This window comes from Bubalus bubalis, chromosome 1 (genome assembly GCF_019923935.1).
Source record: "Bubalus bubalis isolate 160015118507 breed Murrah chromosome 1, NDDB_SH_1, whole genome shotgun sequence".
Lineage (NCBI taxonomy): Eukaryota > Metazoa > Chordata > Mammalia > Artiodactyla > Bovidae > Bubalus > Bubalus bubalis.
Genome location: NC_059157.1, coordinates 179,248,393 through 179,263,211, shown reverse-complemented (window position 1 = coordinate 179,263,211; position 14,819 = coordinate 179,248,393). Strand labels below are relative to the sequence as shown.

Sequence of the window (14,819 nt, the reverse complement as noted above, 5' to 3'; positions counted from 1 at the left end):
TGAACATTATGTTCCTCATCATGTTCCCCATGTGAATAGTACAGGGACAGTGGAGAAGGTCTGGGTCAAGGGGGGGCTTTGCCATCACCTGAGCCCTTGGTCTTCAGTTGTTTCATCTGTGAGTAGACAAGACTGATCTAAAAGACAACTTTACTGTAGTTACTTTCTTATGTAAAAATTCAGTCTGTCTTAGGATGGGGGAACCTAGGTCACACACCTGGATGAGGGCATTCAGTGCAGGCAGCCTCTTCACTGGACAGCTGGGGTCCACATGGGGATGGGCTTGCCTTCCGTCACATTCTTCAAGACTCACAGAGCCCCATGTTGCCTGGGGAAGGGAAGCAGCATGAACCCACATCCTTCATTAGATCTAGGAGCAGAGGTGAGGGCAGTGGTCCTCAGCCCCACTGCACAAGTCAGAATCTGGGAAGGCTGGACACTCACTGATACCCCGGCCCATGTACAGAGCCTCAGTCGGTCTTCCCACAATTGTGGGGATCAGGATCAGCCACTGAGCACGCGTGGCTCCTGGGAGCCTGGAAGGAGGATAGGGCCCAGGCTATTATATTTTTACTATGTTTTTCTGGACTGATTCTGATCATCATCAAAATGAAGAACAAATGGTCTGAGGTGTGGCTCGGTAATTTCTGAGAGCCATGGGTGTTCCATTGTGCAGACAAGGTGAGGCAGCCTGTGGGCTCCCCTGTGTTTGGCTTTGAGAGGTGCAGAGAGCAGCAGAGGACAGGGAAGCAAAGGCAGGTCTCTGAACTCAGTCCGGGGCTGATGACACGCAGGACTGGGCACAGCTGGAGGTGCAGCTACAGGCATGGCATGGAGGGACAGAGCCCTGGAGAGGCAAGGGGCCCTGAAGAGATCCAGAGCATGTGCAAACTGTCAGAGAAGCTTCTTCACAGAACGCATTGTAAGGTTTTTCTAATACCCTGGTAATGGAAAAACAGGGTTAAGTGGACCTAGAGCAGTTACATTTTTAGCCAGCTTATTTCCCAATATGACTTCTTTTAGCCTCATTTTAATTATTTTTTTTTTTTAGGATTTATACAACCTAAGAGCTAATTAGAATATAACATAAATCTGTTATTTAAAACAAAGATAGACCTTTCTGATTATGAAATTCTGATTATCTGTTTTTAAGAGCTTTTCTTTTGTGAAATTGATTCAAATCCATTATTTGTTTTTTCAATCAAGTAACATACAAAATTACCCCCCAAAAAAATAAAAAAGAAGAAATTACTTCAAATTCCACCATGGAAAAGAAATGAACATTTGGTGAACATTATCACAGCTCTCTCTCTCTCTGATAGAGTGATAGCTAATTAGGTAAATTGAAACACTTTTACAAAAATAGAATTTTACTGTACACATTTTTAAATTAAAAGCAATATGTTTAGTTTGATTTGAATTTAATAGACAGAAAAATTAAACTGAAACTTCAAAAATTGCTGAAGGTCAGAAATAGTTTTCTTCCCTCCAAGTTATTTCCATTTCTGAGAGAATTTTCTGTAGTTAGTTATTTTGGGGGCAGAAGATGAGACTTGGTCCCAGTTTTAAAATTTCACAGTGTCTCCTGCCGCCTCCCCTCCTTCGCTCCAACTCTGGATTTCTCTTGCTACTATTTTTACATCAATAAAGTTTGTAGCATTTGCATCCTGTTCTGTGCTGTCGGGCCGAGATGTTTACAGTACTGTCCTCCCTTCTGCTCACCTGCTGTTTGCCTGACCTTCACCAGCAGGTGTTCCTATATTCCAGGGCAACGTTCTCAAGCATTAAAGTACATATGAGTCCCTTGGGGATTTGGTTAAAATGCAGATTTGGGGGCTCTAGGTCTGAGGTGGGGGGGATCTGTATTTCTAACCAGCTCCTTTAGGATACTCATGCTGCTGGCTGCAAGAACCGCACTTTGATGGACAGGTTGTAAACTGTTTTACTTCTTAGCTGATCACATTCTGTCCTCTGACCCCTTCCCAGCCCTCCCTGCCATAGTTCACTGATGCTGTGCTCCCTGAAATGTGGCATTCTTGAGAATACTTGGGTTCTCTTGCCTCTTGCCTATTTGTGTGTGGGGGTGCAGGACTTTAAAATACATGGGTGACATCCATTCCTTCGCTCAGAATTGAAGACCTTTTTTGGTGTCTTCTGGCATTGAGCATGGCTGTGGTCAGTTTAGGGAGAGCCTGATTTTTACCTTTTTCCACCTGGATGTCCAGAGGACTCCTCTTTTATCCTTGAGGTTTGGTGATTCACCAGGATGTGTCTTGATTTGACCTTGGGATGTATTTTGGCTTTTTCAGATGGCAGTGTCAAGCCGTTAATTCAGGAAGGCTTCGTCCTGCCTGCTCCAGGTGCTCTGTGCCTGGAGTCTGCAGAGTACTGATGAAGCTTTGTTGGTGGGTGCACGGGGCCCAGCCTGCTGTCACTGGGAATGTGGGCTGGGACCCACTGAGGCTGTTTCCTTGCCTCCTCCATACTCTCTTCTCGAAGTTTCTCCCAGCCAGGACCCCTTAGCCTGGTAGCCCTGGAGATGGGGACAGGAGGAGGCAGAGACAGAGAAGAGAGACGAGCAATCTCGGGCTATTTCGCAGCTTTCCACACCTTCTCCTGCACCTTGGCTCTCAGAATGCCAGAGGGTGTTTCAGGAGGCAACTTTTCCTTTGGAGAAATCCAGATCTTGCCCAAAGTCTGAGGAGGTTTGTGTCAGCTTTCAATATTATTCCAAATTTCTATGCATTTTCTACTCTGCAGTTTGTAGTGAGTGTGTACGTGCCAAGTCACTTCAGTTTTGTCCAACTCTTTGCTACCTTCAACTGTAGCCTGCCAGTCTCCTCTGTCCATGGAGTTCTCCAGCCAAGAATACTGGAGCAGTTGCTGTTTCCTCCTCCAGGGGATCTTCCTGACCCAGGCATCAAGCCACGTCTCTGTCTCCTGCATTGGCTGGCAGGTTCTTTTGTTGTGATGGCTTGTTTATTTTAGTAGAAGTGGATCTTTCTTCCCTTCCTACAGGGAAAAACCCTTTTGTGCATTTAGCTAGAGATAGAAAGCTTTAGCTACAACTTTGCTTTTCTCCACCTTTCTGTCTAAGCCAAGGGCAGAATGAGGTTCAACTTTCTTCTTCGTCTTCTGTTTTTTTTTTTTTTTTTTTTTTTTTTTGCAATTGACAAGTCTAAGGGGGACCCCTGGCTCACTGTCCCTGCTGCCCAGGTTCCTGAAGCTAGAGCTGCTCAGTGCTGGGGCCACCCCAAGCCAACTCCCTCTCAGGGGAAATACACTTCAGCCCAGGGGTAGCGTCACCTCATTTTTCTGTTGAAGCTCTTTTATTGGCAAGTGGTGAGCCAGGAGAAATTCTGAAGCCACCAAACCCACTGACTCAGCTCCCCAGGTGAAAGCCATGTGCACCGTCATCACCTGCACTATTATCTGCGTATCTGGGCTTTATTGAGAAGCAAGGAGGCTGGCTGGAGGTGCTTCAGGGTGACCAAAGCCTCCCTTCTCCAGGGTAGTTTCCAGCCATGGCATCATAGTAGGTGTGGCACCTGACCACTTCAGAGTGAAAACCTAGGTCTCCCAAATCATTCCCACTTTTACCCATTTAGGACCATGCCAGTCAGGAAGGCTGTCATCTCCACTTCTGAGAAAGGAACGTTGAGGAAACAGAAGTGGGAATCACAGACCCAACCTTGTTTCTACCTAAAACTATGAACAGATGATGATAAATGCCCATCTCAGGACCTTCAGATCAAGTTTCAGCTTTAGCATCATTCCTTCCAAAGAAATCCCAGGGCTGATCTCCTTTAGAATGGACTGGTTGGATCTCCTTGCAGTCCAAGGGACTCTCAAGAGTCTTCTTCAAAACCACACTTCAAAAGCATCAATTCTTCGGCGCTCAGCCTTCTTCACAGTCCAACTCTCACATCCATACATGACCACTGGAAAAACCATAGCCTTGACTAGACGAAGCTTTGTTGGCAAAGTAATGTCTCTGCTTTGAATATGCTATCTAGGTTGGTCATAACTTTCCTTCCAAGGAGTAAGTGTCTTTTAATTTCATGGCTGCAGTCACCATCTGCAGTGATTTTGGAGCCCCCCAAATTAAAGTCTGACAGTGTTTCCACTGTTTCCCCATCTATTTCCCATGAAGTGATGGGACCGGATGCCATGATCTTCGTTTTCTGAATGTTGAGCTTTAAGCCAACTTTTTCACTCTCCACTTTCACTTTCATCAAGAGGCTTTTGAGTTCCTCTTCACATTCTGCCATAAGGGTGGTGTCATCTGCATATCTGAGGTTATTGATATTTCTCACGGCAATCTTGATTCCAGCTTGTGTTTCTTCCAGGCCCTGAGTAACAATTATTAGGGGACTGAGGAAGGCGCCAAGGTTTACCTGTGATGCAAACTCACGTGTGGTCCATCCCTGTGGTTCCCCCGCCCCGCCCCCTAGTGATGTGATGCTCACTCTCCTTACTGGGACAGCTGTGAAATCAGCTGCCTTTGGGAGGATGGGCGATGGGCAAGTTGCAAGCACTGGGAGCAGAACCTGACCCATCGCATCACCACAGCATGCTGCAGACTCAGTGTGTCAGGGGACACATCAGGGCTGGCAGCAGGTTTGGGCTGATACTCTTAGGGTGAGAGCAGGGATGGGGAAAGGAGGAAGCGTCAGCCATCAGGCTTCTGAGAAGCCTGGGGCTAAGCTCCATGAAGAGAGAGAAGTAAATTTGTCCAGACCGCTGCTCCAGCCAAGCGGTCCACTCTTCTCCACCCCAAGCCCACAGCTTGGAAATAGCCTAGTTCTCTAAGGGTGCTTTATTTCCCAAGTGTCTCCCCTAAACAGTGTCCCCAGCCTCTCGTGGTAACCAGAGGCTAACGTTACAACTGCCGCCATTTCCTTCTGGCTAGGGATGAAGTGTGTTGTAAACACTAGATTGTAGAACTGCCTCAGTTACACATCAAGCAAGAGAGCTTATGCCTGCTTCAGTTCAGCTAGTTTTAAAAGTCTGATGGAATAAAGTCATTCTGGAATTCCAAGATGGGATTCCATGTTGCAGGGACACATGCCTGGTGAAGGGGCCGAGGGGAACCACTTAGAAATGGAAAACTCCTTCCTGCTTGAAGCAGGGCTAGGGATGTTCATCTGCAGAGCCTCAGGAACTCTTAGGGGCCTCAAGGTCTTCCTCCCTTCTCAGGGAGCTAGTGCATGAGCACTGGACGGACCTCAGGTCAGCCATCTGGGTGCTTCTCACTAAGGCTTTGACTTCTGAGGGAGGGTCTCAAAGGTTTAGGTGACTTGGAACATTCGCAGTAGCATTCAGTTCAGTTCAGTTCAGTCACTCAGTCGTGTCCGACTCTTTTCGACCCCATGAATCGCAGCACGCCAGGCCTCCCTGTCCATCACCAACTCCCGGAGTTCACCCAAACTCACGTCCATCGAGTCAGTGATGCCATCCAGCCATCTCATCCTCTGTCGTCCCCTTCTCCTCCTGCCCCCAATCCCTCCCAGCATCAGAGCCTTTTCCAATTAGTCAACTCTTCGCATGAGGTGGCCAACTGGAGTTTCAGCTTTAACATCATTCCTTCCAAAGAAATCCCAGGGCTGATCTCCATTAAGTCCCAGCAAATGCAGCTGTGTCAGGTGTTTGGCTGGTGGGCAGGGACAAGGGGTCATCAGGAATGTCTAGGCAGCTCCAGATGCATTCTAGGTGTGGCCCAGGCTACCTTGTCTCCTGCCCAGTCTTTCTGAGGGTTCAGAGCACTGTTCCATCACTTTCCATAAGTCTGCCTCCCTTTTCTGTTTCTTTCATTTATCCACAATTTCTATTGCTTGCAACAAGGAATCCTCCACCACTCAAAAGAGTGATGCTGAGTTTTGAGTTTACCAGGTGTTTCTTCGAGGAAGGCTGCTTCTAACAGGAAGACTATATCTATGGCAGAGATGGAGAAATGCCCATTCATAATTCAGTAAAGGGTTACTCATAATTCACATTCATAGTGCTGGTGGGAAGCCCTGTGCTAAACACTAGGAAACGTGCCCTCCTGGCGCTTTCACACCAGTAGAGGAGACATGCCTGTCCATCTTCCAGATCACTACTCAAAATGGGCGGTGCCCTGTGGGCCTGTGTGAAGGGTGAGGTAAGGTCTTGACATTGAACAGTGACAACTTACCCAGAACCCAGCATTCACAGAGGCACGAATCACCCACTGTTTCTTCTAGTTTTTGCTTTCTGGTTTTATTTCTCTTTCTTCTTATTTAATGGAGGCAGAGAATTGCTGGTCACTGCCAATCACAGATTCACCCTCTGTCTTTAGGGATGAAGGGTACTGCATTATCAGATGTGTATGTGTTTGGGGGTGTTAAGAAGTCCCAGGCAGCACCCCAGGCTCTGGTCCTGACTCCTCCTTTGCATAGCCACCCCATTTGGGCCGGGAGTCTGATTGCATCCTTCTGAGGGCAGGACCATAGCTCCCATCTGCAGGTTTCTGTCCTGTTCTCTCTGCTGCCCTCTGCCTGCTTCTCCACTCCTGGTGTCACGGGGCATCTCAGTGCCCAGTAGCTAGAGGAATGGACTTATGGCTGCTTACCACTGACCCAGTGGCCTCTGCATACCTCCAGGAGCAGGTAACACACATCCCTATGTGCTGACCCAGGGCTTCTCAACCTGGCTGAACTTGTGAAAAGCCTGAGGAACTTTTAAACCAACACTGATGCCAGCCTGTGCCCCTCCCCTGCCCTTCTGACTGAATTGGTCCCCATGGGAGTGGGCTGTAGTATTTTTAAAATCTTCCCAGGTGATTCCATAAGGTGCCAGGGTTTAAAAGAACTGTTTGAGGTCTTTTGTTCTGGGGTAACCATTCGAGGCAGAACCAAGTCCAGAGTCCTACCCCGCCCAGGGTCTGGCAGCCAGGTGGGGGCAGTGCCCTCCCCCCCAGGCCCAAAATCTGGGGGCAGTGTCCTCTCTCCCAGGGAAACCAATAGCTTTTCTTGTCTTCCCTCAAGCTTGAAATAGAAACTTTATTCCATAAGCACAGCCTTCATTCCATCCACTTGACGTGTTTCCTTTCAGAAAGTCTGTGTGTTATAGTTCTCAGGACTCTGGCCAGGACTGTGCTCACCACAGAGATGCCCAGACAACCCTCCTCCGGCTGGGCTGTGGCCAGCACAAGACTCCCTTCCCTCCTCTCAAGTGGCGGATGAAGGCCTGGAGCTTGAGGGGGCGGAGGAGGCAAAACTGGCGGACTTTCCTCAGGCAGCCTGGGAAAGCTTGTTTAAATTTAGGCCTTACCCTCCCAGAATGAAAATAAGTTATTTTTATGTGAGTAAGTATTTGTTATTGAATTAAATATAAGTCCAGGGCACTTCTCCTAATTTATGGCTCTGGGTGCAGAGCTGAGGCAGCCTGCATCGCCGGGCGCCCCCTTCACAGCCTTGATGGCTCTTCAGCATTCCCCGCCCCGTTCCCCACTGCCCCCATTGCTCATCAGCCTTGGTGTCTCTCCCAACTTTGTCAAATATAATGTGAAAGGAAGGGAAATTAAAAGACAACAAAAGAGAGATTTTCCACGAGGAGAAATCAGATTTATCCTGAGGTAATTAAATGTGTAGAAAACCCAGAACAAAAGGATTGCAAATAGAAAGAGTGTGTGTGTGTGTGTGTGTGTGTGTGTGTGTGTGTGTAACAATGAGAGAATAAATCAGTATTTCCCAGGCAGCCAGAGCCGTCTGATTAATCTTAGATTCAGGTGCCTGTGGAGCATCGGCCGGGGAGGCCACCTGCCCAGGTGTTCCAGCACCAGCATAGATGCCATCAACTCCCTGGGGTGCCCCACAGCACCCTGGCGGGAGACCACCATCACTGTTTTTCCGACAGCCTTCTGCTCTCCCTACCTTCCATGTCTGAGCTCAGGGGGCTTGGGCTTTTCCTTTGTCTCATCTACTCAAAGCTGAATAGCTTGGGGTCTAGGAGTAAGTCTTTCACATTCTTCTATTGTGGCATTCCCACGAGTCCACAATAGGGCCTGGCCTACCGTGGTCAGTCAGTATGTGTTTGTTGAATGAATAAATGACTGAATAAATGCCTGGGCACAGAAGGGACCTTCATACATTCAGACACACTGAGGTCATCTCACTGCCAACTTTGTCCACTGTGCCTGGGCTGTGAGTTGATGGGATGTGATGAGACCCCTGGGGAGGACAGTGGAGGGAAAAGAAGCTATGAGGCAGAAGATGATGCTTAAACTGGGTCTGGACAGATGGACAGGTTCTGTGAATCCCTGCTCATGAGGGGTGCTGGCACTTCCAGGCAAGCAGCAGCCCTGCATCCTCCCCACACTCTGCTCAACTTAGACCCATGGAGGTATGAGTCCTCCAAGAAACAGTGCCAGTGAGTGGAGTGACCAGCGAGGACTGTCAGCTGCTTTGGTGGGGTGTTGAGTAAGGACCGACCTCTTCGGGAGGCTCTCTGAGGCTCTCAGCACATCTGACACTCCTCCTGCCTAGGGGCCCTTGCTGAGCCTCTGAGCTCCCGCTGTAACAGCCTTCCTTCCCTTCTTCAGTGACCAGCTCAGATGTCACCTTCCTCCCCTCAGCAGATTCTTGAAACTTCTGCTTACACCGTGACCGCCGTTTCCCCTGTGTCTTGGCTACTGTTGTTCTGCCTTTTCCTATGGTGTGCCCGTCCACGAGCGGCCCAGGACACTAACAGCACCCCATTCAGTTTGCCTAGTAGCTGCTGAATAAGCACAGGGCTTATTTCCTTGACAGGCCAATTTCTTAATGCTTTCTGAGTGACGCTGTGTGACGGGGGTTGTACGTGGGCTTTGTGTGATCTCACTTCCTCCTCAGCCCTGGACAGGAGTGAGTTATACTGGCTTATGGGAACAGACAGAATTCCAGGCTGAATCTTTCCCCTGCAGAGGCTGAGGCAGTGGGGCCGGGGGGAAGTCGGCTTGGGAACTCATGTGTTCACAGTGCCAGGCTCCACGCCATGACAGTGGGGCTCTCTGTGCTGTGCTGCAGAGTGCCTGGGGGCCCCATAAACCATTCCCCACACTCCTGCCTCCGGCTCCAGCAGAGAAGGGGCTGCCCACAGCAGCTGGTTTTGGGGCTCAGTGGGGATTCCTCCCCATCTCTTCCACAGAACTGAGATTCCACCCTGACACATCATTTTTAAAAATTACGGTAAATACTCTTAACTTAAATCCTACCACTTTAGCTATGTTGAAGTGTATGGTTCAGTGGTGCTAAGTTCATTCGTATTGCTCTGCAGCCGTCACCACCCTACATACCACAGCTCTCTTCCTTCATCTTTTGCACAATTAACATCTTTCCCATTAAACAATTGGTCCCCATGAACTTTAGGCTTCCCTGGTGGCTCAGATGGTAAAGCGTCTGCCTGCAATGCGGGAGACCCGGGTTTGATTCCTGGGTCGGAAGATCCCCTGGAGAAGGAAATGGCAATCCATTCCAGCACTCTTGCCTGGAAAATCCCATGGACGGAGGAGCCTGATAGGCTACAGTCCATGGGGTCACAAAGAGTCGGACACGACTGAGAGACTTCACATGAACCCTAGCCTGAGCCCTTGGTAACTACCATTTTGCTTTTATCTCTAGATCTCCCCCATACCTCAGTCTGTGGCTACCATTCTGCTCTCTATTACTATGAGTTTGGCTTTTATATCTATTATTCCACTATATATAAGTGAGATCATGTAATCTTTATCTTTCTGTGTCTGGCTTATTTCACTTAGGATAATGTCCTCCAGGTTCATCCATGTTGTCCCAAATGGTGGAATTTTCTTTTTTCTTTAGAGTTGAATAGTAATATTCCATTATATGATAGACTGTATATATGTGTATATATACACACACACACACACACACACATATATATCAGATCAGATTAGATCAGATCAGTCGCTCAGTCGTGTCCGACTCTTTGTGACCCCATGAATCACAGCACGCCAGGCCTCCCTGTCCATCACCAACTCCCAGAGTTCACTCAGATTCATGTCCATCGAGTCAGTGATGCCATCCAGCCATCTCATCCTCTGTCGTCCCCTTCTCCTCCTGCCCCCAATCCCTCCCAGCATCAGAGTCTTTTCCAATGAGTCAACTCTTCGCATGAGGTGGCCAAAGTACTGGAGTTTCAGCTTCAGCATCATTCCTTCCAAAGAAATCCCAGGGCTGATCTCCTTCAGAATGGACTGGTTGGATCTCCTTGCAGTCCAAGGGACTCTCAAGAGTCTTCTCCAACACCACAGTTCAAAAGCATCAATTCTTCAGCACTCAGCCTTCTTCACAGTCCAACTCTCACATCCATACATGACCACATATACACACATATATATACACATATCACAGTTATGTACAATGGAATATATATATTAATATATATCACATTTATTTAATTATGACACATTCTTCTCACTCAATTTTAAAGATTCTTTAGCCTTTTATATGTTCCTTATTAGAATAAATATTGGGTTGGCCAAAAAGTTCATTCAGATTTTTCTGCAACCCATTTGAAAAAACTCAAATGAAATTTTTGGGCTCCGCATTCTATTAATACTTTGAGTAGAAAACCTTCAGATGCATCAATGTTGTCAGCTGTATTATTCTCAGAGAGACTCAACCCCCAGAGATAAGAGCCTAAGTGAGCTGGAGCACAGGAGTGCTCCATAGGCAGGGCTGTGATCTAAATGTGTCCTCCCGAGGTGCATATGTTGAAATTCTAACCCCTAAGATAATGAAATTAGGAGGTGGGGCCTTTGGGTGGAGATTGGATCATGAGGATGGGACCCTCACAGATGGAATTAATGACTTTATAAAAATGGGTCCAGAGAGTTCTTGTGCTCCTTAGCTGTGTGATCATACACTGAGAAGTCTGCAGCCTGGAAGAAGGCTCTTATCCAACCATGCTGGTACCTTGATCTCAGGATTCTAGGCTCAAGAACTGTGAGACATAAATTTCTGTTGTTTATAAGCCACCCCGTCTGTGGTGTTTTGTTATAGCAGCCTGTAGAGTCTAAGACAGCCAGGCTGGTTGTGCAGGATGGAGCTGCCTCCAGGATGGGGGTGAGCCTTTAAAACTGATTCCACCCTGGGACTCTGGGAGGAGGGAAGGCAATAGGGAGGGGGTGCAAAGCAGATACCAGCTTTCAAAGAAATTGCATTGCAGTTATTCATTCTTCTGGCCAAATACTTGCCTGTAGATGAATATTCCAGGAAAATATTATTTTTTTTGTTTTTGAATTACAGTAATAAAATATGCCTATTGTAGGAAACATGGAAGATATGGGAAATAAAAAGAAAAATGAAAATCACCCAGAATGCCACCATCTAGAGATCATTTCTGCAGCCTTTTGGTGTATTTCATTCTAGCATTTTGTGTGGATGGGGTCATATTGTAAGCAATTTTATATCCTTCATCCACTGAACATTACGTTGTGATCATTTTCCTTGTCATTAAATTTATTTGAAAACATCATTTTTAATGGCTGCATAATATTCAGTCTTGTGGCTGATCCATAATTTATTTAACCATTTCTCCCTTTTTGAGCACTTATGCTTATCCTAATTTGTGGATATTCATAATATCCACAAATAATGATGCTGTGAGCATCCTCATACATAAATCCTTGGGCACTCTGTGCTTATTTCTTAAGGACAGATTTCTAGACATGAAATAAAGGGCGTGTGATTTGGTGATGGGTCTAGGTGCTTATTTATAGGTTGCTGTCCAGCACGGTCTCCAGTTGAAGGCTTTGCCACCATAGATGAGACTGTCCTTGCTCTGGCACCTTCTTCTGCATTGAGCATTACGGTTCCTTAAATCTCTGCTAACTTGATGGAATAGACACATTCGTTTCTTAGTCATTTATTGTCTGTTCATTGATTTTGCCCAGTTTTCCAATAGGGCGTCACAGTTTTACTTATCAAAGGGTCCCCTATATAGCAAGATTATTAATCTTTATTCAAATATGTTACAAATGTTTCTCCCAATTGGTTGTTTGCCATTACGCTTTTTATAACAGCTTTACTGAGATATAATTCACATGCCATACAATTCACCCCATTAAAGTGTACAATTCACTGGTTTTTAGGATATTCATAGAGTTATACAGCCATCACCATGATCAGTTTTAGAATATTTTCATCGTCCTGAAAAGAAACCTGGTACCCACCAGCAGTCTCTCCCCGTTTCATTTCCCCTCCCCTTGTCCACAGTTCCTGGAAACCACTAATCTGCTTTCTGTTTCTGTGGATTTGCCTATTCTGGACATTTCATATAAAGGAAAGCACACAATACATGGGCTTTTGTAACCAGCTTATTTCATTTAACAGGATGTTTTCAAGGTTGTAGCATGTCTCAGTACCTCAGTGTGCAATTACATTTTGCTTATAATTTTTAATAGCAGAAATTTTAAATTTTTATGTAATGAATGTTTTGAGTTTTCCTTCTATTATCTACCTTCTCTCTCTCCAGGGCTTTTATGCTTAAAATGCCCTTCAGTTAAATTTACAGTTGTATTTTCTGTTAGTTTTTTTTTTTTTAACTGCTTCATTAAAACATTAGGATAATTAAATCTCAAAAGTAATATATGGATGTAGTCCTGTTTAAAACAGTTTTAGTTTTTATATCAACTCTTCAATCCACCTAGCATGTATTTTAGTAAATAGTAATAGAGTGAGAGTTTAATTTAATTTTTTTCCCAATAGCCAATTGTCCTAGTACATTTCTACGCCATTTACTTGTTCTGCTTCCTCTGTAATTTATTAAGTTCTTAAATGTACTTGGGGCTGTTTCAGTAGTGATGCAGTGCTCTGTGTTCTCTTTATCCACGATCGCAGCAGCATTGGGCTTTCTAATTCTAACAGTTACAAAACAGGGTGCAGTCTGGTTAGATGAGTTCATCTCTCTTTATTCTTCTTTATACAGACTTTCTTAATTCCTTTGCCTATTCATTTTATCAGAAGATCTTAGAATATTTTGGTCAGGTTTCCTTCCCTTCTCTGGAACAATGCCTTTTCCCCACCATCAGCTGCTGGTAATTTGACTGGTCATGTTTTAAACTTCTATGTTATTTTGAGAATTGATTGTATTCCGTCTTTATCCAGGAGCATGTCTCCCCATTTTGTCAAATCTTATTTTATATATGTTAGTAATGCTTTTAATTTTCTTCATTTTGGTGTTACTGCTGCTGCTGCTAAGTCGTGTCAGTTGTGTCCGACTCTGTGCGACCCCATAGATGGAAGCCCACCAGGCTTCTCTATTTAGGGCTATTCTGATGTCTTTGCTTTTGATATTTTTTACTGCTATTGTGAGTGGATTTTAAAAACTGGTTATTTTTGGTATTAAAGAAGGCTCTTCCCCCGCCGCCCCCTTTGTAATGATCTACTTTTCTGAACTCTCTTTTCTAATTACAGAATATTTTCCAGTTGTTTCTTTGCAATTTCTGTGTCTCTAATCACACTGTCCAAAGCCATGATGATTTCTTTCTTCCTTTCTAGTAGTTACATCTCTAATTTCTATTTCATTTCATATTGCCTTGGCCTGATCCTCTAGAAAAGTGTAAAGCGCTAGTGAGAGGAAACAAGCTCATTTTCTTTCTAATTTTATTGGAAGTGACTTTAAATTGTTTCATTATTAAAATAGTACAGGTTTAGAGTAGAAAACTAGAAAGAAAAATAGCATTATTTACTTGAAACAAAAGTAGAGAAGAATATGATCAGTATGTTTTGAGATAAGTATAATGTTTCGCTTGTTGCTAATTGACATGAAATTTTGATTAATGTTAATAAAAAATATAAGACTATATTTTCAGTGTTTAGAATAAACATCAGTTGACCATAGTGAATGTTGTATTTGGTTTGTAGTGTTTTTATTCAGATGCTCACATCTGTATTTTTAAGTGAATTTTTTGGTTGTTGTTATATTGGCACATTTTGGCAGACGGTTTTACTACTAACCTCATAAATGAACTAGACAGTTTTATATATTTTTAATGCATGGGACAGATAATACAGCATGATGGTATCTTTTTCTTGTAAGTTTGAAAGAACCCCCTCCCCTCCGTAAAAGTCTCTGGTCTTGGAATATTTCTCTGATGTAAACTTCAATAGCTTTTTCATTCTACCTTGACAATTAATCCCTTAAGGTTTTTTTTTTATTTTTTCCTGTGTCACATTTTAATAATTTACATTTTTCAGGGAAACCATTCAAATGTTGAGATTTTTCAATTCTTTAGCCCAGTGCTATATAGAAAGATTTTTTGAACTACAGGAAACCACTGTGTCTGTCGTGTATCCCGATTCTTACTATGTTATTTGTTTTCTCTCATTCTCATTTACAGTAATAATACAGAGAACTGTACATTGAAATGGGTTTTATCACTCACCTCCAGCTTTCCCATTCTTACGTTCTTCATTTTGATTCATCACTCAGTTGACTGAAGTGTATTTTCAAGTAATATTTTCTTTTCTACACAATACTTAAATTTCAGAGTTCATGCTTTATCCTGAAATGTCTGTTGCTCCACATTTAGACGATGTATTGTTTGAGTACAAAACTTCATGGTCACAACCATTTTCTGCAAAACTCAATGAGTGTTGTTGTCTGAAGTCTTCCGTTCTTGCCTTTGTGATATGGTAGAGGTGGTCTGAGGCTAGTCGTTTATTGTTATTTCATTTTTGCTTTTTCTCCCACCTGAATACTTGAAAATGTTTTAAAAGTCCTCTTAGATAACATTAGGCCTTCAAGCCTAATCTGCTAAGGTGTACTGTGAGTGTGTGTGTGTGTGTGTTAGCAAG

General features: G+C 44.6%; 1 protein-coding gene across 1 annotated transcript in view; it reads left to right on the top strand.

The window, feature by feature from the left end:
* EPHB1 (EPH receptor B1) overlaps window positions 1–14,819 on the top strand; it is a 463,088-nt gene that overhangs the window by 217,832 nt on the left and 230,437 nt on the right. The window lies entirely within an intron of this gene.